We start from the raw sequence: 27,428 nt of genomic DNA, 5'->3' as shown, positions 1-27,428 counted from the left end.
CTCAGATGTTATGTCCCATAGTGCTCAGAGCCATTTGAACCATTATTTTGGACTATTAATCTTTGCAGCTGGATCTTGATTTCTGTATTTAATTCTTTACTTTTGAAGGATGGTATGAGCACGTTCATAACTTTTTGAACTGTTCTCTTTCGTTCTATTGTGTCGTCTTTAAATGTTAGTCCTTTGTCCCGATTAAATCCTAAATATTTAGATTTTTCGGTCCATTGGATGTTTTGTTCCGCTATGTGAAGTTGAGTTCTTAGCATTGGCTTCCGTTTTTTGTTGAAGAATACTGATGCGGTTTTTGTTGCGTTGAATGTAATTTTATTATGTTGTGGCATGTTTCCTTAAGATCAGTTTTTCCCCCGACTCAAGCTGTTGTGTCGATGCTGCGGACCGATGTTAAAAAGGCTGTGTCGTCGGCGTGTAGGCTGAGCTTTACAAAATGGGAGAGTGGGTCACGTCATTGATGTATAGGTTGAATAATGTAGGCGAAATTACGGAACATTGTGATATTCTTGGTTCTGGTGTCTTGGTAGGTAATCTTTTGTGTAGTATCGTTAAGAAAAAGCCTCTGTTTTGTAAAAAGCTGCCTATGATTTTAATGTAGCAGTCTCCTATGGGAGTTATTTGATTAAGTTATGTTTCTAAACTCTATCGTAAGTTTTGGCTATGTCGAAAAATACCGCGACTGCTTAATTTCTCTGGGCGCATAATATTTTCATCTATTAGGCAGAGTTGTAATAGTTTTAGGGTGACTTCCCAGGATTTTTGCTGAAGTGGGTAGGAGGCATATTCGTCTGTGGTTTGTTGGTTCTGCTGTTTTTTCCGGTTTTGGTATGGGTATTATTTTAGCTGTTTCCCACGTGTCCGGGAAGTATTCTAATAGTATGCGACTGCTAATTATACGTGTTAATAAGACGAATGCTTTCTTGGTAAATTTTTGAGGTGGATGTTAGAGATCTGGTCTGTGCCTTGAGCTATATTCTTCGTTTTGGAGATAATTTTCTTTACTTCGGCTGGTGTTGTCAGTAGCGGTCTTGATCTGGAAGGTACGTCACGAAATTTTTGAAAGAGGTGCTGAATTACACTCCTGGAAATTGAAATAAGAACACCGTGAATTCATTGTCCCAGGAAGGGGAAACTTTATTGCCACATTCCTGGGGTCAGATACATCACATGATCACACTGACAGAACCACAGGCACATAGACACAGGCAACAGAGCATGCACAATGTCGGCACTAGTACAGTGTATATCCACCTTTCGCAGCAATGCAGGCTGCTATTCTCCCATGGAGACGATCGTAGAGATGCTGGATGTAGTCCTGTGGAACGGCTTGCCATGCCATTTCCACCTGGCGCCTCAGTTGGACCAGCGTTCGTGCTGGACGTGCAGACCGCGTGAGACGACGCTTCATCCAGTCCCAAACATGCTCAATGGGGGACAGATCCGGAGATCTTGCTGGCCAGGGTTGTTGACTTACACCTTCTAGAGCACGTTGGGTGGCACGGGATACATGCGGACGTGCATTGTCCTGTTGGAACAGCAAGTTCCCTTGCCGGTCTAGGAATGGTAGAACGATGGGTTCGATGACGGTTTGGATGTACCGTGCACTATTCAGTGTCCCCTCGACGATCACCAGTGGTGTACAGCCAGTGTAGGAGATCGCTCCCCACACCATGATGCCGGGTGTTGGCCCTGTGTGCCTCGGTCGTATGCAGTCCTGATTGTGGCGCTCACCTGCACGGCGCCAAACACGCATACGACCATCATTGGCACCAAGGCAGAAGCGACTCTCATCGCTGAAGACGACACGTCTCCATTCGTCGCTCCATTCACGCCTGTCGCGACACCACTGGAGGCGGGCTGCACGATGTTGGGGCGTGAGCGGAAGACGGCCTAACGGTGTGCGGGACCGTAGCCCAGCTTCATGGAGACGGTTGCGAATGGTCCTCGCCGATACCCCAGGAGCAACAGTGTCCCTAATTTGCTGGGAAGTGGCGGTGCGGTCCCCTACGGCACTGGGTAGGATCCTACGGTCTTGGCGTGCATCCGTGCGTCGCTGCGGTCCGGTCCCAGGTCGACGGGCACGTGCACCTTCCGCCGACCACTGGCGACAACATCGATGTACTGTGGAGACCTCACGCCCCACGTGTTGAGCAATTCGGCGGCACGTCCACCCGGCCTCCCGCATGCCCACTATACGCCCTCGCTCAAAGTCCGTCAACTGCACATACGGTTCACGTCCACGCTGTCGCGGCATGCTACCAGTGTTAAAGACTGCGATGGAGCTCCGTATGCCACGGCAAACTGGCTGACACTGACGGCGGCGGTGCACAAATGCTGCGCAGCTAGCGCCATTCGACGGCCAACACCGCGGTTCCTGGTGTGTCCGCTGTGCCGTGCGTGTGATCATTGCTTGTACAGCCCTCTCGCAGTGTCCGGAGCAAGTATGGTGGGTCTGACACACCGGTGTCAATGTGTTCTTTTTTCCATTTCCAGGAGTGTATATAGTCTTCGTTGTCTAGTTGGTTTTAATTGGTGGATCGTTTGCCAGTAAGGACATTTGTTTGTTATATTCTTCTGCAAAAAGTTCTGCTTTTTGTAGCGCGTTTAAATATTAAGCTGTCTGGTCCGTTGATGGCTGTGTGAGGTGACGGTTGTTGTTTGATGATTTGAATTAACTTTTATTCGTCGCGGGTGTGTAAAACAAAGTCGGCCATTTTGTCCTCCCATGTCTACTGGCGCCATTTATGTAGTTCGCGGGATAGTTTTCCCATTTCGTGTCTGTCTCTTGGGTTGTGGAATTGCTGCCATCTTCTTCTGTATCTGTTTCTTCGTATTTTTAGTTCTTCTAAAAGTGGCGGGAATGTTTCGTGGTGTGGTTCTGGAGTTATGGTTACTGTTGATGCCATTTTTGCTGCTGTTTTAATTTTGTTGGTTAGTTTCTGTTGGTATATTTATGCTGTTTTTGTAATCTACGTTCATTGTCGGTCGAATGAAGTTCTTAAATATCTTTGGTATTGTTCCCAATTTGTATTTGCTGCGGTGGTGGTATGTGTTATGTGTAGAGCTGCTGGACGGACGGGTTCGGGGTCGGAAGAGAGGTCCTTGATGGTGCGGAGCTGAAGGTTGGGGTATATGTTCTTGACCAGGTCTATGTCGAGGTCGTCTGCTGTATGGTTTTGAACGTTTAGGATTCTAGTTGGTTGATGTGGTCCATTTATTGAGCATTCTAGCTCATCTTGAATATCGTCTAATAGTCGTCCTTTTCGGTTCGTATTTATGGAGTTTCTGGAATCATGTTTTGCGCTTAGGTCGCCTATTATTAGAATTTTTAGGAATTTGTGGGATGTTGCCATCAGATCGTCTCTTATTAAGTGTTTATTTGCGCTAACGTATGCTGCAACTATTGTGATGTTTCCTATTGCGGTATGTACGGTTACTGCGGTGGCTTCCAAGGACTGGAATGGCGATCGCGTATTGTGGTGGTGAGTGATATTTCGTTTAATGAATGTAACAGTTCCGCCGCCTATCTATTCTTGCCGGTCTGTCTAGATGTGTTTGTTGTGCAGTCTGGAAGTCGACGTCGGTGTTAAATGCGTTTCTGTAACTGCTATAACGTTGAGTCTATGTCTGGCATTAAATTCGGCAGAGGAATATCACGCCCGAAACGGCCCTGCCCAATGCAAGAAATGCCAAAAATTCTACCATTAGGTTTTAAGGCATTTGCATTCCAGTTACAGAATTTAAGGCGTCGTGTTGATATTTCGTGTGCCATTTTACGGCGACGCGAAAGTTTTAATTATTCCCTCAATGAGGCCGAGGAAAGATGTTTTTTTTTTTCTTGGAGGTTGGTTAAAAGTGTCACGGTGTCTGCAGACCTTGTGGAAAAGGCTGCACAATGCTGGGTGAGGTCAGTGAGCTTGCTTCATCCTGTTTGGTACTTTGTCGGTTTGCTGATGCATCTGAGTGGTACTTTTCGTGTTGTGATTGAGGAGAGGATGGGCCGTTTTGTCCTAGTCTTACTTTAATTGAACCGAAAGACGGCCTGTCACAATGTCAAAAATGTCAGCGTTTCAAACATACGGCTACGAACTCCCGCCGCGATGTGTCCGTTTGTGCGGAAATAAAAACTGTACTGTGCCACTAATATCTCCACCCAAAATGTGGGAACTGTGATGAAGCACACCCAGATCCTTCCCTGGATGCAAAAAATACCAAGAACTCCTCAGAAAATATAAAATTCGTAAGAACATGACTAAGAACAGACCAAGACAAAAGGGCACAGGAAGCTGCCATCAGAAGAGGACCACAGGAGACTATACCATCCGATAGCGACATGTCAGAAGATGAATCACCAATACATAATACATCCCAGGACCTGGAACCTCCAGATACCATGGACATTCCAGGCGACTCACGAGAACCGGAACTACCCTTCCACATTGTAAAGGGGAAAAAGAAGAACTGCCAGTAGCCAGCAAAATGGACACATGTTCCCACCCATAATAAATATTCAGTCCTTGTTCCCGACGAATCCAACCCTGTAGAACCACAGCCAGGACCTTCCGATGTCACCACTCCACAACCTCCAAAATCCAAGGTTCCACCGATCACCATTAATTATTTGGGGAAATACCTCGAGTTGAATGCCGCTCTTAAACAACGCATCAAAGGTCCTGTGAAGTCCCTATATCGTAACAAGCAGATCAAATACCATTTTGAATCACTTGAAGATCACCGACTTGCCTTACAGTTCTTTCAAGATATTGAAATGCCGCTGTATACTCACCAACCAGCAGAAGAAAGGGAACTGCAAGTTGTGATCAAGGGAATCCCAGAAGAAATATCAGAAGAGGAGGCCAAGGCCGAACTAACTCATCTCAACTTCAAAATTTCATTAGTACACAAATTCAAGAAGCGGGATCTTCACACGAGACGACTCATTCCCCAACCAGCATATTGCCTCACGCTCCAAAAGGGAACAAATCATGAGGGTATTTACGACGTCAAATATATATTTCACACAGAGGTTACGGTAGAGGATTATCACGCCCGAAACGGCTCTGCCCAGTGCAAGAAATGCTAAACATTCTACCATTCAGGCAATTATTGCTCAATGCCAATACGCTGTGTGCGGTGTGGTGGTCACCACCACCTTTCAAAGATTGCAAACATCCGCGGTCGGAACCACCAAATGTGCAAATTGTGGACAAACAGGCCATCCTGCCTCCTGGAGGGGGTTTGAGGAATTCCAGAAAGCCGTTATGGCCTACAGCTTGTCATCAAAACAGACAGAACCCCTGCGAAGTCGGACTGAGTCACCCACCTTCAATTTCACCGAAACCTTATTTCCCTCATTGAAGACACCGTCAACTGCTCACCATCCGACCACATCCCAACAGAAACCACAACAGAAACGCCGCTTGAGTGATGTACTTAAACAGAAACGGTATGATCAGACAAAGTCACCAAGAAGTGAAGACACCTCCGGATGTAAAGACATTAGCGTGTCGTTCAGGAACTGAAAACTCTCCACCGGGAAGTCAAACCAGTGCAGAGACAAGTTCCAGTAACGTACGAGCTCAAAAAGCTGACTCTTTCAGTGCGGCAGCTCATACAGGGACTCCCACAGACAATCGTGGCTGCACTGTAGCTGACCCTAGAGGCCATAACCGCGGGAAAACCAATACGAGGTTTAACCGTTTGCGTGTGGAATGCCTATGGCATTCGCACCCAGGACGGCTAATTTCGCCAATTTCTGCGAGACGAGGCCGTTCATGTCTGTCTCGTAACAGAGACATTCCTCAACCGTGGCGTAATCGTACGTGCAGAAAATTTCCGTCGCTACCGTAACGATCGCGAAACGGCGGGAGGCGGCAGGCCGTCTACGTCAAACGATCGCTGCGTCATCAGGTAAGTCAGCTTCTCGAGTTCGAACAAATGAAAGCAACCGACGTCGCAGTCAGCATGTCCACAGGACAGGTCACCTTTATATCAGACTATGGACAACCGCGTAGAGACCACTATTACAAGGCGACATTGAGAAGCTATTGACGGTATGTGGCAGATTATTTATCGGCGGTAACTTTAATGCGAAACATTCCGAATGGAATTCTAGAGTCACAAATACTAACGGACACCGCCTGCCACGTGCCGCGGAACGACAAAATGCAATAGTAGTTGGGCCATGTGACCCAACACATTACCCCACACGTGGCCGCCCAGATGTCCACGACATCGCGATACTGGAGGCCGCAGGCCGCCAGACTTTTGCACCTGTCAGGACTGCGCTATCGTCGGACCACCTACCTGTAGTACTGGATCTCGACCTCGATGGAAACACAACACAAAACGACCACCGCCAGCTGAGAGACGCCGTCTGGGAACGCTTTAAAGTGCACCTAGCCAACACTCTCGCTCCAATACCTAATACAGAGGAAGATTTTTCCAAACAGTTTCCTTCCGACGTACTTGAAGTCATTAAGGAAAAGGACCGCTTAGTTCGGGAATGGCAGCTCATACGAAATACCGCGACCAAATGGCGTATTATCCGCCTTCGCCGTGAAATTAACATTGGCGTAGACAACCACCATAGGAATCGAGACTGGGGAGAGGGGAGATGTTCGCGACACTCACAATAGCGTCTGGCGCATAAGAAAACGCTACTGACGTAAAAAATAGCGCATTCCGCCACTCCAAGTCGGGCGTGAGATCGTCTGCGAGCCGAATGTCAAGGCAAACGCCTGGGGAGATGCGTTCGCTGAGAATTTCACGCTTATTGACAACGTAATGGACGCAAACCACATTCAACTTGTGGAGGAGCGGCTTCCCACCGTCTTTCTCGCAAATAGAGACGAAAATGGCGACATTTCTGAAGATGAGGTCTCACACCACGTGTCACAACTCAACCCTCTTAAGGCAGTAGAGATAAAATCGGAAACAACATCGTTAAACAATTGCCGCTAGAAGCTGTTCGGACCCTACCCGTGATATTTAACAACACCTTGAGGACTGGCACAATCCCCTCCGTCTGAAAACATGCGGAGGTGTTAGCCATCCCAAAATTAGGTAAGGACTCCCGAGGTGCAAACAATATAGACCAATAAGCCTTCTGCCGTCACTTTCGAAATTTTCGAAATTTGATATGCCAAACGGCTGCGAAGACATATTGCGGCGGAGTGCCTCTTACTAGGCGAGCAATTGGTTTCCCGGAGAGGGCACTCCACGCAACAACAATTACCCAGGTTAGCTGAGCAGGGCACGGGGGCACTAGACCGTCTTGAGGACCTTGGGTAGTGCCATTGGACGGGTTGAAGGCCTTCGATAGTGTGGGGTTACCGGTGTCGCGTGTGTCCTGGCTCAAGTGGTACCTCAGTAATAGAACATTCCACACAGAGCTGATAGAGGCGTCTCGACAGCGAGACAAATAAAGGCAGAAGTGCCACACGGGTCCCTACTCGGGCCCCTGCTATGCACTCTACACACCACTGATACTCCCATAATCCCGAGAGTTGATCTGGCGTTATACGCCGATGACACAGCACTATTTACGCGCAGTTTAGGTGTACACATAGTACGACGCCGCCTACAGCAAGCATGCGACACGGTTGGAGTTTGGGCCACCGAATAGCGGCTCATTAGACATCTAACATGGGGACCACACTTCCGAGAGGTCAGGGGCGTATGAAAAGGCGCTCCACCACCTACTAAACCCCAGTTCGACTATACCCATACTTTGTGGATAACATTGTACCTGGCCCTAATACGACGTATTTTAGAATACACCACTGTGGTGTGGGACAATGCAGCCAATAAGCATATCGAGGTACTAAAGTAGGTACAAAACAAAGCCTTATGCCTTACACTACTTCTCCCAAGGCGAGAACCAAGCACCAGAGAAGTGCATAAGATGAAGCGTATCATTTCTAGATTTAAATAGACTGCTCGCCAATTTTACTCATTGGCGCAGCAGTCAGAGAATAGGTGCATTGTCAACGTGGGCAGCCAGGTGCACTGACGGCCGACCACTCGCTGGCCGGACGTGTTACTTGAGCAGTCTTCTGTGCCAAGTAGCAAGAGCAGTTGCACAAAATTGGCTGACAACAAAAAGAGGACAAACAAATAAACGCGAGGTCTAAATTTCCCAACCCCAGATTAGATGTAAACTAGGCAATGTGAGAATAGTCAAACTATGCGAAACAAGGTCCTGACCTTCAGAAGTCAACAGTGAGTGAGTGCAGCAGGGCTTTTCCTATTTTGTTCGCACCCACTTACGACTTTCTGATCAGCGGGGATGCTGACGACACTGCGCTCTTCGTACAGAGCATGCAAGTGGTGGAGATGAGACGACTTCCTCAGAGCATGTCTCGACGAAGTGGCAGTTCAAACAAAACACTGAAGAGCCAGGCAGTAGTCTTCACATGGAGACTACTGTCTGCCGCCAGTCACCATAACGGGAAGCCATTCACTGAAGACTGGTCAATATCTCAGGGTCGTCCTCGATCAACGGTTCACCCGACCGCCGCGTGTACAGGATTTCGGGAGAAGAGCATTGGGGCGCCTATGTGTGTCCTGTACCTTCTGCTCAACCTGTTGTGAGCATTGCCCCCTCCCCCTCGCCAGGGCATTGCCCTCTACCTGGCACTGGTTTGTCCAGTACTGGAGTATGCAGCCATGATCTGGGGCAAGGCATCTGACACCCACATGAATGTGCTGCAGAAGATGCAGAACTGGGCCCTTAACCTCTCTTTGCACCTGCTGTGGCTATATTCTATAGCTTGTCTTCGCGACCGGAATACCATTACTATGGATAGATTACGTCAAGTAAGAGCGGCTGTTTTACGAGAGGACCGAACAGTCCCAAAACTGGCTCATCAGTGATTTAGGCCACAGCATCCAGCGCCTGTTGCAGGACCAACAATCTGTAACGTAATCAGGATGCCACCAAAAGCATCCCCAAGCGCCAATTCCAACCGGGAGGCCACCACCGCAACGACAAAAGGACCCACAGGAATAGCGTTCCACACTTGCCATACACCAATCTGAGGCAGGGTAGCCTTGTTTGGAACAGCAGCAGAGCACTGCATTTATTCCAGCTCCTGGCCGACGTTGTTTACGTAGGCGCGCAAGCTGTGATCAGTAGGACGCTTTTCCACATACGGCTGTGCCAGTTTAGCCTGAGGGACGGACAAGGCAGCCCTTCCCCTCAGACAAGGGGTTACACGTATGGCCGGAGTATTATTGGCGCGCTGTTTAGACTCAACCCGTGATAGCTGGCTACGTGTTCTTGATTACAGTTGCAGCATTTGGGCGTCTCCTCTTGTTTCGTGGTGCAAGTACGACTTCCTTGCGACCCTGCACATTTCACGCATTTGGGCATCATGGTGCAAAATGTCGCGTCATGGTTTAGGCCCTGGCACCCACATTGTGCCTCTTGGTCAAAACCAAGAAACTTTTCCACTAGAGTACTGCTAATATTGGCAACGTTTTTAAGCTGGAACATTTTCCTATTCTCTACATTATCCAATAGTATCATCATAGTGGTGTTTGCTTGTTAGTTCGGGGCAACTTCATACAAGAGACAGCCGTGATCCCAAACCCAATGTCCTCAAGCTCTTCTCTGAGGTGAGCTGGATCCATTTGGAAGTGTAGTTTGTGAAGGACTACCTTGAGTAATTGTAGCGGCTCAGATGAGTGCATGTACTAGTAATGAAACAAGGTGGATTCTGCCCCAAAGTACCGTTATCCAATATGGCGGCCGTGATGTCATAGACAACTCCCAGTGACGTCAATCAAGATGGCGGATTTTGGCGGGAGGTTTGAATTTTGGCAGGAAGAAGGTCAATTGGGCTACCTCCACTAACCTAAGCCCCCTTCCCCCAGGAAGCCGGCCGGGGTGGGCGAGTGGTTCTAGGCGCTACAGCCTGGAACCGCGCCACCGCTACGGTAGCAGGTTCGCATCCTGCCTCGGGCATGGATGTGTGTGATGTCCTTAGGTTAGTTAGGTTTAAGTAGTTCCAAGTTCTAGGGGACTGATGACCTTAGAAGTTAAGTCCCATAGTGCTCAGAGCCATTTGAACCATTTGAACCCCCAGGAAATGGCGAGAAGTTTAAATTTCAACATGATAATGCGTTACATCTAGAAGATGGCTGGAGAAAGGGACTTGACTTTATTATTTAACCAATTTCAAGCACATGTGTCCACCACAAGCTCTAGAGCCCGACTGGCTTAGTTGATATCGTCACCACCAGAGAGCGCCACCGTGTCGTTATTCAAGATGGCTGTACCCAGTGTATCCACGACGTGGTGTAAGATGGGACATTTGACCTACCTCCACTAACCTATACAATACAAAACGCGCGAAGTTAAAATTCCAACATGATAATGCTGCAAACCTACGATAATTACGGGAATAAGGGACTTGTCTTTATTATTTAACCAATTTCGAGCAAATGTGTTCGCCATTGAGTCTGGACTGCAACTGGCTTAGTTCATATCCGTGCCATCAGAGGACGCCACCGTGACGCGGCGCGAGAGAGAAAGCTGGCGATCTTGAGTAATGTCCTGACGTCACAAATCCACGAACGGCCGAGCACTCCCTCCATACACGCTCCATACATAGTCTTTCGTAAATATTCTAACACATCGAGCATATTCCATTTCAGTTTCAAAGTACGACATCTATATTCAATTATGTTTGTTGTTGTGGTCTTCAGTCCTGAGACTGGTTTGATGCAGCTCTCCATGCTACTCTATCCTGTGCAAGCTTCTTCATCTCCCAGTACCTACTGCAGCCTACATCCTTCTGAATCTGCTTAGTGTATTCATCTCTTGGTCTCCCTCTACGATTTTTTTCCTCCACGCTGCCCTCCAGTACCAAATTGGTGATCCCTTGATGCCTCAGAACACGTCCTACCAACCGATCCCTTCTTCTAGTCAAGTTGTGGCACAAACTCCTCTTCTCCCCAATTCTATTCAATACCTCCTCATTAGTTATGTGATCTACCCATCTAATCTTCAGCATTCTTCTGTAGCACCACATTTCAAAAGCTTCTACTCTCTTCTTGTCTAAACTATTTATCGTCCATGTTTCACTTCCATACATGGCTACACTCCATACAAATACTTCCAGAAACGACTATCTGATTTTTAAATCTATACTCGATGTTAACAAATTTTTCTTCTTCAGAAACGCTTTCCTAGCCATTGCCAGTCTACATTTTATATCCTCTCTACTTCGACCATCATCAGTTATTTTGCTCCCCAAATGGCAAAACTCCTTTACTATTTTAAGTATCTCATTTCCTAATCTAATTCCCTCAGCATCACCCGACTTAATTCGACTACATTCCATTATCCTCGTTTTGCTTTTGTTGATGTTCATCTTATATCCTCCTTTTAAGACACTGTCCATTCCGTTCAACTGCTCTTACAAGTCCTTTGCTGTCTCTGACAGAATTACAATGTCATCGGCGAACCTCGAAGTTTTTATTTCTTCTCCATGGATTTTAAAACCTACTCCGAACTTTTCTTTTGTTTCCTTTACTCCTTGCTCAATATACAGATTGAATAGCGTCGGGGAGAGGCTACAACCCTGTCTCACTCCCTTCCCAACCACTGCTTCCCTTTCATGTCCATCGACTCTTATAACTGCCATCTGGTTTCTATCCAAATTGTAAATAGCCTTTCGCACCCTGTATTTTACCCCTGCCACCTTCAGAATTTGAAAGAGAGTATTCCAGTCAACATTGTCAAAAGCTTTCTCTAAGTCTACAAATGCTAGAAACGTAGGTTTGCCTTTCCTTATTCTTTTTTCTAAGATAAGTCGTAAGGTCAGTATTGCCTCACGTGTTCCAACATTTCTACGGAATCCAAACTGATCTTCCCCGAGGTTAGCTTCTACCAGTTTTTCCATTCAGCTGTAAAGAATTCGCGTTAGTATTTTGCGGCTGTGGCTTATTAAATTGATTTTTCGGTAATTTTCACATCTGTCAACACCTGTTTTTTTCAGATTGGAATTATTATATTCTTCTTGACGTCTGAGGGTATTTCGCCTGTTTCATACGTCTTGCTCATCAGATGGTAGAGTTTTGTTAGGCCTGGCTCTCCCAAGGCTGTCAGTAGTTCTAATGGAATGTTGTCTACTCCCGGGACCTTACTCCTTCCACCTTTCTGCTTTCCCTTCTTTACTTAGAACTGGGTTTCCATCTGAGCTCTTATTATTCATGCAAGTGGTTCTCTTTTCTCCAAAGGTCTCTTTAATTTTCCTGTAGGCAGTATCTATCTTATCCCTCGTGAGATAAGCCGCTACATCCTTACATTTGTCCTCTAGCCATCCCTGCTTAGCCATTTTGCACTTCCTGTCGATCTTATTTTTGAGACGTTTGTATTCCTTTTTGCCTGTTTCATTTACTGCATTTTTATATTTTCTCCTTTCATCAATTAAATTCAGTATCTCTTCTGTTACACAAGGATTTCTACTAGCCCTCGTCTTTTTACCTACATGATCCTCTGCTGCCTTCACTATTTCATTCCTCAAAGCTACCCATTCTTCTTCTACAGTGTTTCTTTCCCCCATTCCTGTCAATTGTTCCCTTATGCTCCCCCTGAAACTGTGTACAACCTCTGGTTCTTTCAGTTTATCTAGGTCCCATCTCCTTAAATTCCCACCTTTTTGCAATTTCTTCAGTTTTAATGTACAGTTCATAACCAATAGATTGTGGTCAGAGTCCACATCTGCCCCTGGAAATGTCTTACAATTTAAAATCTGGTTCCTAAATCTCTGTCTTACTATTATATAATCTATCTGAAACCTTCTATTATCTCCAGGGTTCTTCCATGTATACAACCTTCTTTCATGATTATATTCAATTAACAAATTCAAATTTTCACATTTTCCCACTAGGAGGAGGGGGCGCTGTGGTCCTTCATAATGTACCACTTCCCCATCAATGTAATGCTGCCCTCCTATTGGCTGACTCTATGTAAGAAAATTGTGGGAAGGAAAGGACACTTGTACTAACCTCAGCACCCGACCGCCACCTCCTCCTAGGAACCGGCGCCAGGTTTGAACTCTGGCAGTAAAGAAAGGTCACTTGTGCTTTCTCTATCAACGTAAGAAAATTGTTGCAAACGAAGCTCACCACCACCATTAACCTAAGTCACCAGGCTGCCACCTCTTCCTAGGGGCGGATTGTAAAAGGACTCGGCCCGCACTAGGCTGATGGAGAGAGGAAGCATTATACTTTATTTATTTTGGAGCAATTTATTTACTGATGGAGTATATTTATCACAGAACACACGCTCTGACAGTATGAATAATGCATGACAGGGACTCGTCATTATTCTGCCAGCCACCTGCGATCTCTGTTGCCAATTGTCCAAAATGAAATGAGCTAAATGTATCTACAAGAAAAATTGGATCCATAAAACCTACATTGAGTACCGCTTCATTCGACTCGAATAGACATTGTAGTGAGGTTGAGCCCCCTACATAAGACAACATTGTTCCAGTTTTGTTTATAATGGAAAAGTGCAAGAATAATCCTTAAAATACTTACTGTGGTATCAAAGCCAATCTCCTACTTAGAGAATGATATTCAGCGCCCCAGGACTCAGTTTATTGTGAAGTTTCGTTCTAGCCACATTTAACTGATCAAAGCACTGTTTCAACTTTCCCGTTAGCAGATGCAAGAACGAGCAGAGACAATAGCCATTGCGTTTAACGGGTTTTCTGCAGTCGCATCTCTGTACTTACGTAGCTCATCACAGAATGCAATAACGTTAGACCTATTGTTCCGTGTAATTAGTGACAATTTGTCCACCGCCGTAGCGCAGCAGTAGCAAGGGGGGCGGGTTCGAATCGCGGCAGGGGCTGGGTGTTGTGTGTCCTTGATCATCATTTTCATCATCATTGACACGCAAGTCACCGAAGTGGCGTCAACTAAAAAGATATGGAATTACGGCGGCAGAACTGCGAATGGGATATCCCGGCCAATAGATACCATACGATTATTTCATTTCAGTGACAAATTAATCCCACTGGAGTTGAAGGGAGTCCACGTTAGATGGTGGACACCGCTACATTCCAGCAATGATTTCAAAGGCTCCTTCACTCTGCTCAAGCATTGTGTTCCCGACGGCAAGAACATCTATCTAAACTCTTCTACACTGTCAGGTCTGCGCTGCAGTAACTGTTTCAATTGCGCTGTTTTAAGGTTAACACAGTTGTCCCTGACAATTTTCTCGGTTGCATTTACCGTCTAGACGTCGTTGTTCATTTTTTTTAAGCAGTAGCTTAAATATGCTAACGAGTTTAAATAATCGTCACGCAACCAGTCCTTTTTGTTAGCGTAACTACGCTTCTACACAATGATTCAGTAACTACTGGTAAATCTAAACACAGTTTTGTGGGATCGACGTTATTAGATTGAAATGTAATCATTAAATGCTGTACATTTACAAACACGAGAAACGCATGATTCTCCTCATCAGTATATAGCTCGTACAATAATTCTGCCGTGTAACATTTATCGTTTTGCCATAGCAATACCGAACTGGTACTGGAATTCCAGCCACTGATCTGAAATTCTGTTAGCCGCAAGTCAATTGTGGCCACCTTGTACATTCTCTTAAAATCTGTGTGCTATTGCCATCATTAGTTAAACCATAAACCTGTATATAAGTTTATTGCGTAATAGATGATTTGGAAAACCAAGTGTAAGTTTGATGGACGATGAATTCAAGATGGCGTGAAGTATCAGATGCGTCTGGTACTGCCAGCTGTAATGAGTGGCACACACACACTGTATCAAGTTTAAATTCGGCACATCTTGTTCCAACTTCTGATATGGACCATTAACAATGCCTGCGTTAACACTAATGTTATCTGCTCCAAACGCTTGTATATTAGACAGTTTTAGACTGTATTTGGTTAGAGCGTTCTTAATGCAAAGTAAAATAGAATCGACACTGTCTTTTTCAAGACCAGAAAGTTCCATACAAGTTGAGAAATACGCCCATAGTTCTTATTGTAGTACTGAGTACCTATCCCCAATTATTTGCTTAGTTAATATCTGTTGGCTCGTCAGCAAGCAATCAATAAAAGCACTGCTTATAATACGGTGCATGTGAATATGACGGGCTATGGTACTATCCATGAATTTTGAATGGCAAATCTCAAAGAGATGATCAGTTGCCATACTAGCAGTATTTGCACATGCAAATAGTGGAAGTGTTTCCCCAGCAAGGCCTGTTTACTCGTCCTTAATCTTAGTCTATTATGCTTCTTCCCCTTGATTAGAACGGTTTCATAGCGGCGTGAAACATTTATATTTCAGGTACTGAAGATCACATGTTTTTGCTACGAGTTCACATCAACGCAATTTCCAGTGACCGTTCCTTGCGTCATTCACAGTTTCAGCAAGCCATCCATTTAAACTGTTCCTCTCTGGGCCCCTCTTTGCAGAACATCGGGATGCAAGGAACCTGTCGAGGATACTTAGCAGTCACAAGCCCTGTAACCATAAATAAAGCATTGTGGTTGGTCTGTATGTTACTACAGAGCACATGTAAAGTATTTATGCAGGGTATCGAAAGCAATTACAAAAATCTGAGATTTTATTTATACGGTCTCCATAAAATATATCAGTCCGTTTTTAAAACATCGATATTTTGACGCATAAATATATTGAAATAAACATCTTCATGTCAGTTTTATTCGCTCAGTTTACTTTCTCTCACAATAAAAATATGAATGACGTTTCCGCTAGATACTTACTGAGCAAACTTCACAATTTCTGTATCACATTATTTATTACATTTGGCAGACTACTGGACTGAATAGATGTTTGCAATTCCTCTCCGCAGTTCAGTCGCTGGCATATTGTTTATTGCAACATTGAAAATGGCTCTTAGCACTACGAGATTTACCATCTGACGTCATCAGTCCCCTAGACTTAGAACTACGTAAACCTAACTAACCTACGTATATCACACAAATCCATGCCCCAGGCAGGATTCGAACCTGCGACCGTAACAGCAGCGCGGTTTCAGATTGAATCGCCTATAACCGCTCGGCCACAGCGGCCGGTGCAACACTGAAGCGAATGGCTTCTGATTCATACTGCGAAAATCAAAGACTGCATTGTCGTTACTGAGAAATTGCGATACTTTTTTGATGTCAGTTATGCTGCAAATGCGTTTCCAGTAAAGCTCTCAACCGTTTACATTTCGTGTTCATGTTTTTAGTCTTGTGTGTGTGTGTACTGATGAGCGCGCAACGCACAACAATACAGCTTTAGTTTGCTTTGTTGGGCTTTTTAATTCAATCCGATAATACATGTTCATGGGATATTAAAGAGTGTTTTGAAATCTAAGTTAAGTGCAAATAATTTTTGTTTAATCAACATGGATTTTAATGCTTATCTATAGAAAGAAAAAGCCAGAAAAAAATCCAAACCTTGTTGTTTTTGAACAGACCATTGTCGAACGCTTCCGACAATGCGCAGGAGCGCATGGGCAGTGGAGACTAGTCAGTTACGTGTGGTCGGCTGCTGTGAAAGGTTCGGTGGGAATTGCGCGTGTACGAATAAGTGATTTGGCCACTAGTTTGTGAAGCAAAGTAATTACTTACGATGATAATTAATCCACGCGTACTCAGAAACTTGGTCGGTGGGAACAGTAACTGCGTCAAAGGAAGTTAATAAGTATTTAAAAAAAACTCGCTCGTGGCCGGAAGTAGCGCATTTCGCTACTGCACTGGAGTAACGACATTAAACGTGATATTATGTTCCAAAACTACGGCAACGTACTGTGGCTTATCTCAATGTGAAAATGGAACCACGATAAATGTAACTGATTCACTTGAACTGTGAAGTCAATTAATACGGTTTTCATGTATGTCATTCATTTGAGAAAATTGCGTAATAAGTAATAACGTGTCGTACTATGAACCCTATGCACTTCCAGTGTACGTGTAGGGCAATGCAAGTGTTGAATGCTGAATTGCGCGTGACCAAGAATGAATTAACTTTTTGCCATCTGTAAGGCCGGAAGTTTTGTTGTGACCTTGCAGTTATTGTTGTCATTAGGTGACTTCTGTGTACAGTTATACAAGCGGTTTCTCCTATTATAGTTCTTTAGTTTTTAGAAAGCTTCAAGTAATGCTGGCAGCTGTGCCGTGTATAAATGATTATTTGTGTTACCAGTCTGGTCGTATGGTTTCCTTGGTGGGATAACATATTTTACTGTTTCGTTCACCTGAATGTACGGTATTAGTAGTACTTGGTTGTTATCTTGGCGATGGCGGTTTGTTGTTTTCGTTACATTACTATTAACGTATTGTCCATTTGTAGCATGGTTCGCTGATGGTTGAAACGGTAGAGGCGTTTTCTGGAACTGAATGTTTCGTTTTCAGTTGCCGTACTTAATAGTGGATGGATATCGTGACGAATGTGCTTAACGTTGGTAGCTATTCTCGGCCACAGGATATTGTGCTTTTTGACATAGGTCTATGTTTCTAATCCGATGTCGTTACACAGCAGATAGTGTAACTCGCAGTGGAGTTAGTTGTCTAATCCAGTTAGAAATAACACTGAATTGACGGTCAAGTTATTCTGTCCAACCGTTGTTCTTTCTCATACGAAAGAACATCGGTAGCAGCTGCACTCCTATTTTTTTCTACTGCTTCGCCCTTTCAGTTCCCCCTTCTATTGTTAGCGAATTATTTCTGTTGGTTTTATCGAGGATCGGTAGTGTGGACTGTTGATGTGTTTTGGATTGTGGGCTAGGCATGAGGCGGAGCTATCTGTTTTGCCAAATGTTGCCAGCCGACACAATTATTCTCTTTGCCATTTGTACTGTAACACTGTCTCCATTGATGCCATAGAATCTTAAACCGATTCGTACAAAGATTGACAATGCGATGTACATGAGCTACCTGACGTACTATTAGTACTGGTTTGCTCCAAAGGCCTGACAGCGAAGTTTGGTCCCTTAAAACTTCACAGCCAATGTAGATGTTGATGTAAACTTTGAAGGTTGCCGGATTGCCTCGAAATCACTAGCGAAGATGAACTCGAATAGAGGTCGCTGTGTCACACCTCTCAGGTAATCTCTGTCATTCCTGAAGTTTCAAAAACGTACGCATGCTATGTAATGCAGCGACGCGTAATGTTCATAATACGTAACGCGTACATCATGTCTTTCTTGGGCATTTCAGCTGGCATTCGATGAGACGTTGCTGTTACTTGACATCGTGCCAAATGACCCTTGAGTAGGCTCTGCCACGGTCTTTAAAGCCGCAGGAGGCGAGGCATATCTTCGTTAGAAACCGAAATTTCTCGAATATTTCCGGCACGAAATACATCGTCGGAAAGTACTGTAGAGCCCATAACAGAAGGTACTTTCACCATTGAAGCAACTGCTGCTATTTATTCCTTCATACATTTGCGTATGGAGCGCGGGAAGTCTGTCTGAACTTGTTTTCACGGGAACGATGCGTAGGGTGCCGAAGTACATTTCTAGATTCTTCATTTGTGTTGATTGTTGAGGTAACTGGCGTCTGCCGGAAAAGCACCTGCCAATCAATTCAATGCTTCTAACTCGTTTTAAAACACCCGCTCTCGTAATATTAATGTTGCACCAGTGTTAACACGCAATTAATGTGAACAAACAAGGAAAGTTCTTTTCGAAGTACCATAAACCTTAAGAAAATGTCCCGTGCTTGAGTACCATTACGAGTGAGGGAAGTGATAGTGTTCATCTCTAACAAATTATTTGTTGCGCAGCTTGCACAGAGAACTAGTTAACATCTCGAAAATAGCAAATTTAATAATATTGCAATGGAATACAAAGAATTTCTGATTTGTTGGTGGAAAAAAAGCTTTGAATTATAGAATCCAGTTCATGATATTAGAGCCACTTACCACGTAGATTCATTAATTAAAAAATTCCTGGGCATTGTAGGATAACGAATTACCTTGCAAAATAACTGTTAATGTAGATGGGAAGTAGACTGTGTTAAACACATTCAAGTGATTGTTATCTGTGTGTATCACCTCCGCTTTCGTAGAAGCTCAAAACAGTTACATCTTCTGCAGACTGGTTAGCTTGCGATAGCAGTGGGCGAGAGACTGGTTCGAATCCGCTCCCATCACTCTGCTCTTATTGTAACCAGTAAACGTAGTCGCAACGCACAGTATGTGCTTGTAACAAATGACGTCCAGGTTCAACAAATTCTACAATCTAGCATTTATGGTACGAAGAAAAATGAAAGTTCGTTTCATATCGCATCGACAAGGTCTCAGGAAACCGATGTCCAGCTCGTAGTTGACAGTATTTGGGAAGGTCATTAACTAACATTCAGTTTGACAGATTTAGGGAAAAGCCGAAAAGCCTAAATCCAGATAGTGACAAGATTTCAGTGTAGATGTAGTGGTAATAGTATCGGCCTTTAATGCGCGTCTTACGCAAATGTATACTATTTCAGTGTAGATGTAGTGGTATTGGCCTTTAGTGCGCGTCTTGCACAAATGTGTACTAAGGAAAACCAATGTGCCAAGCAATAACCGAAACCGCCACTTTACCTTCACGAGACTGCGGGGATAGTAAGAGACTTAAGGGAACACCAGGGCAAAGACGGCTCTGTATGGAAAACAACTGACGGTCTTCGTAACTGGTAGCAGTTCATAGTTGAAAAACCCACGGCACTACTTAAGCTTAGTTTCTGGTCCCCATCGTTTCTAAAGATCTCAGAATCTCCATTTTGTTAAAATCGAAGCATTCATTTGTCCAGATTCAGTGCAAATTTTCAATAATCTGGAATTTATTTTATTACGTTATCGTTAAATGGCAGGTGCGGTGTTCGTGCAACGTGGCAATAGAGAAAGTGCTGCAGTTACCCACACCTTGTTACGTATGGCATTATTTCCAGCATTGCTGGTTAATGGATTACCCTCCCAAATAGAAATAATTGTGAACAGGTAGTATTTTTGTAAAAATATAACAAGTTTTATATTAGTTACACGTTTAAACTCGATATCTTCCCAACACCTGCACGTCATATCATTAAACTATTCCTTAATTATCTAGAGTGACAGCAGCGGAAAAATTTAAATACGTCACAGATATTAATTTAAAGGAGAATGTCACTATTCCATCTTAGTTGCGTAAAGTATACAGTATAGGTTCTTGTCATTGGGAGCTTATTTACGATTAGAACTGCGCAGGGAGGATTTTCCATTAGTAACTTCTGAGACATTCCGATCTAATGGAAAGTAGTCATCAGTAACTTCTGAGACGTTCCGATCTTATGGAAAATAGTCATCACAAGATAGGCAACTGAGTGATTAAAACGTCCCAGGATGTGGTACATCTGGCTACAAAGAAACAACAATTTACTTAAGGATTGCGATGTGAAGTGTATTGTCAGTGACTGAATTTTGGATCGTTGAAATTGTTCCCACTGATTTTTTTAATTAAAAGTATTAATTACGCAGCGCTACTCGCATTCCTTGGCGAGCCAGCTATGATTTATTGAACGCAGAAGATGACATAAATAGATGAATGGAAATTTCCGTGAATGTTTCTTTGAGGGTATAGAACTTGCCGGTACACGTCTCACGAAATCAGAACATTATCGATAAGTAAAAGAATTTCAACTTGTGCAGTGTTACAGAAGCCCAACAAACACGTGACCAGTGTTACTGACTTGGTGTGAGCGTTTTAGCTTAGATGGAATCTAAGCCGAGCTAACAATCAGTATGGGGCAGGACCACTTAAAAACCGTGGCCGAGAAACTAGCGCTGACACAATGATATTTGGAGTGTTTAGCAGTGATAATTTAGCTGCAGTGGGCAGGGTATCATTGTACATTGTTTTGTAACATGGGATGCTCTTTACGACTCTAGTTAACGTTTTGTAGGACTGACAAACGACTGTGAAGCGCTGTTGGAGATGAGGACCAAAATCGATAGGTGTTTGCATGTGTTCACCATTTCAATGAAATCGATTCGATTACTTCGTCCTGTACCCAGTGCAAAACTGAACCAGCTATCAGTATTCTGCGTCCAGTCAATCTAATTGATACGTAGCGACGCATAACTTTGTCGTCTCTCTATATCGTGAGTTTCCGCATCTATGGAAACTACGATCAAGGATAAAACCAACATAGCACTGGCAACTACGAAACTGGTAGTGGTGTCATCTTACCGAGCCACATATTACGCATGAAAAGGTTGAAAGGAAATTCAGTATTCAACGCATAACATAGGGAGTGGAATGTGAAATTTTAATGTCCTCATTTTAAGCCGTTAACTGGAGCAGCGTCTTCTTTTCTTTTTCTTCTTTGAACATAAGTGCTTTGTGTCCAATTTTGGCCATTCCCACTACTGTCGAAATGCTGACAAGAGCAGCGTCTGCTCAGATCCACGGCAAGACAAGGGAGAATTCAACAAACAAGTTTGCTCTTTTAAGGGGGACTTAAGCGGCTGATTTTGTGAAGCGTTCAAATTCGGTTACTGTATAACAGTAATGCATCATGTAACGTACAGTTTTTTGTCCTCTTAGATGAAGGGAACGCTCACATTTACATTTACCATGTAGTGGGTTGTGAAAAGGAATTTTTAAGAGGCGTAGCGTGAACAATACGTCCGCAACGTATCCTGAAACCGCCGAGCTGCTAAAGATAATGTGCGTTATGTGTAGCCTTGAGTTTAAGACTGCTGCGTCGTAAAATGCTTAAATGTAGCAGAGATAACCGAAACGATTGATCTACGGCGTCAGTTACCGCTGTTGAAGTTCTTATTAGACATAAGTAATTAAACGTGATAGTAATCACATAAATCATTGTAAGTACAAAACCCTGTATACGCACCGGGAAAAGCCCAGGAATTTTGTCATCTGGAGAAAACCGGTAAAATCTGGGAAGTTTTTAAAATTCTGCGAATTTTTCGTTGTTTCAGTTAACATTTTTGTAATTTTGACGGGTAAGAACTGATAAACAAAGAATTTTAATTTAGCCCCCTACTGCAGAATAAAATGCAGCAATAAAACATACTAGAGAAAAACACCAAAATAAAACTTAACGCTTAACTCGCGAGCTGACTTTTCTGTAACGTATACCTCTGGGACAGCTCTGTTTGAACCGAAATTTAAGGCAAGAATGATATGAAATTTTTAATTTATGCTATGTAACATTTATTTTTACAATTATTTAAGTGTTATTTAAATGTTCCTAGTTATATTTTATTGCAACAAACAAACCCACAAGCATTGTACTATTTGTCACACAAAAGCACGCAATTTTGTGTGGTTCTTTTAACACGTAAATGGACTGTTGGAGTACTGAATTTTACAGTCTGAAAAATTTCATAATCTCCGTAGCAAATGTAAATTAATATTTTAATTGACAAGCATTTCATTGAAGAAGCAGATCCCCATCACAACTTTCCTGAAGTTCTTGCTTTGAAAGATACTCTGTTCTATAGCAGAAGTGTGGTCTCTGGCTAATGTAAAATCGTCGTCTTTTTTCTTCGTCCATATCACTGACACCATCCTCCATAGAGCGAATAACAATTTCATCAAACATGGGAAAGTTAAAATTGCCACATTCGTGGGAGCATATTTTGAGCTATAGGGTACCGTACTGAACATAACTGGTACGTAGTTCACCAGGCGCGGTCTAGGAGTCTCCTACACCTATCAGTAGCACGTATAGTCAATCAACACAGAAGGCAACAATGCAACTGACAACAAAACATTGTAGGCTTGGCACTGGCCTAGGGGAGAGAGTTTGAAAATTTTCGCGCGGTCGGAAATACCACACTTCGTGAGTTAAGGGTTAAGCTACCAAGAAAATGCCCCATTTACTACAAGTACTACACAGTGCGCAAACAAACGTCTGCCAACAGCAAACCGTGTCAAAGGCTGCAGGACGAAGCCTATGCAATACTTCGTAACAATAAACTGCTTGTGATGTGCCTGACATCATAATTGTTTACGTTTCTAAAATATTGCGTACGTTTCTGAAATATGATGGTTTTAGGAGCGTTACTTTCAAAGTAAATTTCGTTTTACGCAAGATTAATTGTGTTACGTGTGAGAACGTGCGATGAATTTCTTAAATCACAGAGCGTTTGACTCTAGTTCAAAACTTAACAATAGGGTTACGTGTGAGAATGTGCGATGGATTTCTTAAATCACAGAGCGTCTCACTCTAGTTCAAAACTTAGCACTTTGAGGAGCAGTCACCTAACAAAATTTCGGACTCATAAGACTAGACATTCGTGTCATTATTGGAAATTTTACTGGCACGTTTGTGTTTGATACATTTTATAACGCATTAAAAAAAAAGACCGATATTATTTGTGAAAGATTAGCTTTTCTTGTAACTAGACTATGTGTATTAATTTAAGCCGTTACTATTCCTAGTTGTGTGTTGGCTCTGCTTAACAGTGATTTTGCAGTGGATTGACTAAATCATATACCCTATGCTCTATCAGTTCACATTGGCTGACGACATCACGTGACGTGAGCTGTGATTGGCTGATGAAAACTCAACGCTATCTCACTTTCAGTACCTCGGAAACTAACATGCTGTATTTGCTGGACTTCGTAGGTCTATTTTCTTAATACGAAAAATACAGTGAACATTGCGCTGCGCATTAAAAATTTTCCCAAAACGCAATTTTTTTATGGGTTTCGTCTCCCTCGAGTGCCGGGACTTTCTGCACCGGTGTATGAAAACTTAAAGGATTGAGAAGTTTCCCAGTTCGGATGGAAAAGAGCATTTTCAGCCGGGGAAAAGTCTATTTTTAACCAGGAAACCGTGATTTTTTTCCGTGTCCTGGTATACACCCCATGGGTACAGAGTTTAGTGTACGAGAATTATCGTTACTTTTGTTTTAATAACGCACAATGCTACTCGCAGAACTGTGTCTCTAGGTTAGTTGTATGAATTTATAACATATCCAAACGGAATAATTGGTAGCATCTCTCTTTACCAGCAATGGTTCTGCCTCTTCTGGGAACAACCGATGGCAGCCGGCAACAGTATCTCGGGGCACTTGGATTTAGGGTTGCCATATCTAACTGGGACGTCGCCGGGACACACTGAGATGGGGGAGTAGAAATGAAGAAAAAACTTTGTTTAATTGCTTTTTATGTAGAACAGAAAGGCATTGGAACGCGGCATAAGTAGTTGGTGCTTCATATTTTTCAGAAGATGTCAGGTTTCTAACAAGTCATTTTCCCCTTTTCGTATTTGTAAAACGCTATGCAAATCAGCTTTTAGTTAAACTGACACTGTAAGACTGATTTCATAGTCCCTGTCAGCAGTCGATTTCTTCATCAGTCCACTGGGCCGACGTTAGCGGAAATACCGTTTCCACTGTGGCGTTGTGTGCGGGAAGAGAAAAGGAATGCTTGCGTTATTTTAGTAGTCGACATTTGGGTTTAGGATTTTTGGTTTCCTTAAGAAAGTAAATCCACCTTTCTTCGAAGGAGTGTTCAGTCTTCCACTTTTCCAATGGCTCTGAGCACTATGGGACTTAACATCTGTGGTCATCAGTCCCCTAGAACTTTCGAACTACTTAAACCTAACTAATCTAAGGACATCACACACATCCATGCCCGAGGCAGGATTCGAACCTGCAACCGTAGCGGTCACGCGGTTCCAGACTGAAGCGCCTAGAACCGCACGGCCACATCGGCCGGCGCACTTTTCCGAGTGACGCGTAGTTTCTAAAAAGCTCTTCACATGCATGTATTCCTGAAAACAATTGACCCTTAAATCTGCACACCTATTTTAGACAGGTATTTTAACAGTATTTTCATCAGCACCCAAAATGGGGTTTCTGATAGCGTCTCTCGATTAAACACTTGATATTTACTAAAAGAAACAGCCCTTTTCCCGTAAGCAGATGTTGTGGTACAGAAAACCATTTTCTCTTCCTCAAATTAATTATTTCTCGGTTATTTGTTCAAACTCATTTTGGTTTGCATGTCAGTAAAATTGGCAGTCTGCCTTTCATTCAGACATCTTTGAGCGTCGATTAATGTAGTTCAGTTATCGACACTTAATTCTCCTCCACGCTTTTCATGTATTTTTTTCCAAACAGAGCCACATTTGACTGCAGTAACACGAAGTAAATTTCGCCGATCTGACTACTGTAAAAATAGGAAATTATTTTATAGGTGGCCTTCGGCGTCAAAATTAATGGAATTCAAAGCTTAAGAATTCCTTCAATTGTGGGTGTAAATAACAGTGATCTTGTTTTTAGTGAGATAGAAGAGTCTGATGATTGACGGCAACGTATTAGCAGAACTCTTTCAGATTCTCTGTCCTTACCGTGTATATTTGAAAATAAATAAATATTTTCATGGCGGTTATCTCAATGTCGACGGTTCAGACCCCAGCAGCGCTTGATTTAGTATTGTAGAGAATACGGGCAAGGCATCCAGGTCTTTCTACATTTTTTCCTACTTCGTCCTTAATTTGGTGAAACACATCCCGCTGGCCGCGTCGAAGAAACACTCAGAAGATAGCATTGGTATTATCTCTATAAAAAGCAGTTAATTTATCTGATGGAATTTGAGGTTGTCTTAAAGTGTCTAGGCAAAACTTTTCAATTGTGTTCGATGTTTCGTTATTCGGCCAATTAAAGTACAACAGTTGCTGTTGGATTCCGTTAGTTCCAGTAAAGTATTGAACAGCTAACGAAAACATCTTTTCAACATTGTGATACGGTGCTTCGGTGCCTATGCCGTAAAACGGAACTTCTCCCAATTGTTTTATACATTCGGACGCGTAGTACTTTCAACGGTCGCTGCAGCTTTGGTTCGGGCTGTAGACTGCTTTGCGGCGACTTTGGAGATACATTGCGACATTCAGTTTTACGATACAGTCGCGAGTGAAGTATTGGATGCTGCTTGACAACTTTGTAAGCTTCTATTAGTTCTGTAGCAGCAACGAACAATACTCCCGGGGTATCTTCCTTATTCATCAGAGTAAAAGTGGGATTTGATGTCGATGCTACCGCGAATCTGTTTGTTTGATTCTTCGTAGAATATCTACATGTCCGATTCTTCGTGGAAATGTGAAGCCTCGTATCTGCCTTACCTCTGAGTTACTGATATGAAACAGACACAAATGTTACACAATGCTTCCTGATCCATACCCCTTTTCTCGACAAAATACCATTCTTTTGGAAATATTCCGAAAAGTGAAACTTTTCTTTCCATCTATCGGCATTTTCGTAGGCTGTAATAAGTTTATTAGACAGTAAACGGTCGACAATAACACTTTAGTTATCGAAATACACATCACTACACACTTTATGCCCTATATATACGCGCAGTAAACACTCGAAACTTTACTTTCACTTGTGGTTCGTAGTACGTTTAGAAAGAATCGTCATATCATACCGCTGTTCAAGAGAGAACTGCCCGATTCTTCTGTGTGGCGCTGCTTAAATTGTTCCAGCCACGTACCAGGAGTCTGAGATTTTCTCGAATGATGGCGCTAGATCTAGAACGTGCTTGAAACGTCGATACAGGATACGCATCACGAAAGTCGTCTGTGAGACGACTTCGTCAACATAAACTTGTTGACGTAAATAAAAGTAACTGATGCTGCATTTACTTTAAACGTTTATTGTATGTATAAAAAAAACATGTATTTCAGGCCCGTGATGATGCTTCCCAAATAAAAGAAGCGAAGCGCTTATGGAAACAAACAAACTGCTTTCATTTAGTTGCGTAGGCGATACATACGTCCACGAATTTAGATCAACTAAGGGGAAGACGGAACGTAGGCGATACATACGTCCACGAATTTAGATCAACTAAGGGGAAGACGGAAAAGAGATAAAAATGATGAAAATGACATACCGGTGCAATTGTGCGCTGTAGCGTAGTCCACTGTTTTCTAAACAGTAACAGATCTTGGCACGCGTTTTCCAGCAGATGGCAGAGCAGTAATGAAGTAAAGGTACGTTTACACTGGGATACATGTATCGCGACATGTATGAGCGACATGTCAATTTGACATGTCGCGATACATCACCTCATACAAAAATTCACGGAACTTGTATGCGGACCCTCGAGCTCATACATGTCGCGTATACATTTTGTATATCGCTTTTTGGCCATATACGCGACATGTATGAGCGACATTTGAAGAACTCGCGCATGCGCAGTACTATCATTTCCTGTCGTCTTGTCGACTGCCGCTTATTTCGACGATTAGCGTATGCGTAGTACCAGGCTCTTTGGCGGCTGTTTGAGTTTTGAAGGTGCCGACTGTCGTTTCGACGTTAATGTATCTGCATAAAATATCAAAAAGTGCCATATGCAACATTATTCTTCGTGTTTGCGAGGCCATTGTGCAAGTTTTATCCCAAGAAGTGAAGGTAAAAGT

The sequence above is a fragment of the Schistocerca serialis genome, chromosome 1 (genome assembly GCF_023864345.2).
Source record: "Schistocerca serialis cubense isolate TAMUIC-IGC-003099 chromosome 1, iqSchSeri2.2, whole genome shotgun sequence".
Taxonomy (NCBI): Eukaryota; Metazoa; Arthropoda; class Insecta; order Orthoptera; family Acrididae; genus Schistocerca; species Schistocerca serialis.
The sequence above is the reverse complement of the archived record's forward strand: the minus strand, read 5'-3'. Positions refer to the sequence as shown.